At 37.6% G+C, this 5,078-nt stretch overlaps 1 pseudogene; it reads left to right on the plus strand.

Annotated features, from left to right (window-relative positions):
* The first annotated feature begins 348 nt into the window (after positions 1–348).
* On the plus strand, positions 349–759 carry LOC101590336 (annotated as a pseudogene).
* The last annotated feature ends 4,319 nt before the right edge of the window (positions 760–5,078 follow it).

Here is a 5,078-nt window from a genome sequence, read left to right on the forward strand (position 1 = left end):
TCTTTGTGGGGTGAAATAAAATCTCAGTGTTTACTTGCATTTCTTGAGTGACCAGTGAGATAGGACTTTTTATGTTTTTATTTACAATTTGTATTTCTTCATCTGAGAAATGTATATTCTTCTTATGCCCATTTTTGGATTTCGTTTTTAAATTTGGGAGTCCAAATTATTTTTAATTTTTAGGTGCTGGGTAGATGGCTCAGTAGAATAAGCACTTGCCTGGCAAGCACAAGGGTCTGAGTTCAATCCCCGGTTCTGAAAAAAAAAATTTATATGGTCTACATAGAAGTGCGGGTGAGTGCTGCAGGTGATTGGGGGCTGTGATGTAGCAGGAGAATAGACTCAAACATGCAGAACACTGGGGCCCTGCTCCTGTCTCCAGCGCTGAGCCAATGTTTCACCCAAAGTTGGATCAGACAGGCCTCTGCCTCTTTCCTGAGTCAGCCTCAGGACCCATCTAAATCGCAATCCTGCACCACGCCTCAGCTCCAAGTAGCCAGGCGTGACTTCCAGACCAGAGAGGTCTCCAGGGTCATTGACACAGCAGCCAAGTTTACTGGTGCTGGAGCTCCCACAGTTGGTGTAGCTGGCTCTGGGGCTGGAACTGGAACGATGTTTGGCAGCTTGATCATCGGCTATACCAGGAATCCATCTCTTAAGCAGCAGGTCTTCTCCTACAACATTCTGGTCTTCACCCTGTCTGAGGCCATGGGACTCTTCTGTCTGATGGCCACCTTCTTCACCCTCTTTGCCATGTGAGTGTTGAGAGATGCCCAAGTGCCTGGTGCTGGGACCGAGCTGTACCATTAAACAATGTTTCTCTAAGCCTTGAAAAAAAAGAAGTCCTTTGTCTGAGAGAAGTCAGTTATAATTTTTTTACCAGTTCATTGGTTTCCTTTTGACTCTGTTGGTGATTTCCTTTCAAACATATAATGACAAATTTTCGCATTAGGAACACACAATAAGCCCAAAGAAACAATTTTATGATGTTCAAGCTTTTAAAAAAGAAGAATGGTTCAAGCAAGAAGCCCAAAGAAGGCAGAAAAGTATTCAGAACAGAGCAGAAACAGATGCAAAGGAGACAAATAAAACAATAAAACAAATTAAAGTGTATAGTCTAGTTTATTTTGATTTTTCCCACAATATTATTGACAAACAAATAGCAATGAGACAGTTGCAAATCAAATCAGTAAGACAGTTTCAATAATTAATGCACTGGATACATTCTCCCTAGTGGTTAATTGCTGTAAAAGATGCAGAGTTGATATCCTATTTACAAACAACATTAGAACAAATCATTCTATTTATGAGAATGTCCAAACCATTGTGAATACACAGATACAATCGTCTGCATATCCTTTTTTTGTTAAGTTCTGTTAATGAATATTACAGATGTGTAAACTCAGCAAAATATTCCAAAAGAGTCCAGTATCCCATAATAGTATTGGGTCTTAAGCTTCACTGGCAATCTCAGAAATTGTTGAACTGAGTCACCCACAGCTCAACATAACAGCACGGCTTTACTTCTTATATTTTGTTTTTATACTTTTCTGCTGGATGGCCAAGACCAAGGTAAAGCAGGACCTATGCAACAAGAGTTGTAGCTTTTGGGTCTGATAAGGTCAGTGAAATCCCCTCAGGATTTATCCCGAGATCCTGTACCTCACATTGTAGAACCTTTGTCAGTGTAAACCATGTGGATGAGTCACGGCCATTGCTTGGCCAGTGTGCTCTCTGTGAAAGCCTGAGAGAGTCTCTTCTCTCCATATGACTCTCTTTAGGCAAACTCTACATCATCGATCACTTTCCCCTTTCACCCCATAATCTTCTTGATCAGAAAATTTGTGACACTACCGAGTTACATGATGTTACACTACAAGTTCTCATATATCCTGAGTCTTAATTGACCTTAGAAGGCTAGAGCCAAAATGGTGGCTATCCTTGAAGCCCTCCATTCTCTCTAATTTTGGTCTGCAAACTTAGGTTGTTAACCATCCAGAAGACAAGCTTATTTTTATTACCAAACAACTTAGGCTGTTAAGCTTAACCTCACTATCTGTGTGCATATCAAACATCATAGGCATAATATGGAACAGGTACTTTTCATCAAGTATTGATATGTTGAACTTTAAGTCCCTACATAATATGATAACACAAAAACATTTAAAAATTAGAATATATTTTAAAAATAGACATAAAGAATTATATACTTCTTATGTTTACACATAAATCCAAAAATCTCACCATATACAACCTTGAAGAAGGACAATCCCACAACATTCCTTTGCCTGTCTCTTGCTTTCATTCACCACCCCCTTCTTCTTGAACAATCACCTACATAAAAGACATCATAGCAGCAACTGGCATGTCATGACTAGCCGCCCATATTCAGGAGACCAGAATGATGGGCACTCCAAGCATGAGACTACTACTAAAAATTACCATCTGCAGTTCAGTAGCTCAGTTCACAGGTATCAGTATAAATAGTCAGTATGAGAATCTTTGCAATTAACTGCTAGATTAAAAAATCTTCTGATGATTCTCAGGAACATTACATTTCCCATCTTCTACATATAAGAGTATGACTTGACTTTTCATGTTTGCTAGCTCTTCTCCTTTCCCTCTCTTGATTGGTTAGTCCTTGAGATCCTCCTTTCCTTTTACTTGTATTATTCCCTTCTATTTTTATTTCTTCTTTTGAGTTTTTATACCAGGGAAACTATATGATATTTACACATGTGTGTCTGGTTTATTTCACTTATGAGTATATGTTCAACTGGCATCCACGTCAATATAAAGGCTTTGAGTTCATCATTCTTAATAGCTGAATAATACTCCGTTGTGTAAAAATACCACATCTTTTTCAACCATTCTTCAAGTGATGGGCATCTTGGTTGTTTCCAAGATTTGGCTATCACAAATTGTGCTGCTATAAACATAGGCACACATATATCATTATAATATGATATTTTCAGATCCTCTGGTAAAATTCACAGTAGAGGAATAGCTGGTTGAAATGGAATTTCTAGTCCAACTTTTCTAAGGAGCCTCCATACTGATTTCCATAATGGTTGCACCAATCTCCATTCTCACCAGCAGTGGAGAGGGGTTCCTTTTTCCCCACAGCCTCTCCAACATTTGTTGTTGGGTGATTTCTTTATGATAGCCATTCTTTCTGAGGTGAGATGATATCTCAACGTTGTTTTAATTTGCTTTTCGCGGATGGCTAGTGATGTGGAGCATTTTTTCATATATTTATACGCTTTTTTAAGTTCTTCCTCTGAGAAGTGTGTGTTCATTTCAGATGCCCATTTCTGGATTGGATCTTTAAATTTTGGGGCCCTAGTCTTTTTTAGATTCTAAAGAGCAGAGCTTTGTCTGAGTACTTATTTGTCATGATTTTTTCTAAACTTGTGTGTTGCCTTTTCACTTTGTTGGTAATTTCTTTCGACGTGAATAAACGTCTCAGTAAGAACAATTCCCAGTTGTTAATTCTTTCAACTGTTTCCCTTGTGATTTGAATTCTGTCCATGAAATCTTTGCCTATCCCTATGTCTTCAAGAGTTCCTCCCACTGCTCTTCCAAGAGATTTAGTGTCTCTGCTTTAATGTTTAGATCTTTAATCCATTCTGACATTTGTTTAGCGCATGGTGACTGACCTGTGTCAAGTTTGAGTTTTCAGCACATAGAGAGCCAGTTTTTCAGCACCATTTGTTAAAGAGACAATCTTTCTTCCAGTGAGTATGTTTGGCCCCTTTGTCAAAGATAAGGTGGCTGAGTTTGTTCATAGGGGCTTCAGCGTTTTCGAATCTACTCCATTGATCCTCAGCTCTATTTTGTTGCCAGTACCATGCTAACTTTATCACAGAAGCCTTGTAGTATAATTTCAAGTCAGAAATTGTAATGCCTCCTGCCTTGTCATTATTGCCCAGTATTACCTTTGCTATTCTAGGTCTTTTCCGGTTCCAGATAAATTTTAAGAATGATTTCTCTAGGTCTGTGAGGTATGTCGGTGGTAGTCTGATAGGGATTGCATTGAAATTGTACTGCAATTTTGGGAGTATGGCCATCTTCACAATGTTGATTCTTCCTATCCAGGAACATGAAATATTTTTCCATTTTCTGAAATCCTTTGTGATCTCTCTTTTCAGAATACTGCAATTTTCATTGAAAAGATTTTTGATTTCTTTAGTTAGATTTATTCCAAGGTATTTCATTTTTTTCGGTGCTATTTTAAAATGTATTGTTTCTATAATTTCCCTCTCAGTGTGTTTGTTGTCTGTGTAGAGAAATGCTATTGACTTTTGTTTATTGACTTTATAACCTGCTATGCTACTGAATTTCTGTATTAATTCTAGTAGCTTCTTGGTGGAGTTTTTTGGGTCTTCTAAGTAAAGTATCATGTCATCCGCAAATAAAGATAATTTAACTTCTTCTTTGCCTATTCTTATTCCTTTTATTTCTTTCTCTTGTCTAATGGCTGTAGATAAAGATTCCAGAACTATATTGAATAGGAGTGGTGATAGAGGACATCCTTGTCTTGTACCAGATCTAAGAGTAAAAGATTTCAGTTTTTCCTCATTTAGGATTATGTTAGCTGTTGGGTTTTCATAAATGGCTTTTACACATTGAAGTAGAGGCCATCTATTTCAATTTTCTTTAGGACTTTGAACATGAATGACTGTTGGACTTTGTCAAAAGCCTCTTCTGCATCAATGAAGATGATTATGTGGTTTTTAGATTTTGGTCTATTTATACAGTGTATTGCATTGATAGATTTTCGAACATTATATCATCCTTGCATCTCTGGGATGAATCCTACCTGGGCATGGTGTGTGATCTTCTTGATGATTTGCTGTATTCTATTTTCTAGGATTTTATTGAGGATTTTGGCATCTATGTTCATGAGGGAGATCGGCCTGTAATTCTCTTTCTTACTTGTGTCTTTCTCTGGTTTTGGTATGAGTATAATACTCGCCTCCAGGAATAATTTTGGGAGGATTGCTTCCTTTTCAATTTCATGGAAGAGTTTGAGGAGTATAGGGACTACATCTTCTGTAAATGTCTTTTAGAATTCA

This window comes from Octodon degus, unplaced genomic scaffold (assembly GCF_000260255.1).
Source record: "Octodon degus isolate 3935 unplaced genomic scaffold, OctDeg1.0 scaffold00354, whole genome shotgun sequence".
NCBI lineage: Eukaryota > Metazoa > Chordata > Mammalia > Rodentia > Octodontidae > Octodon > Octodon degus.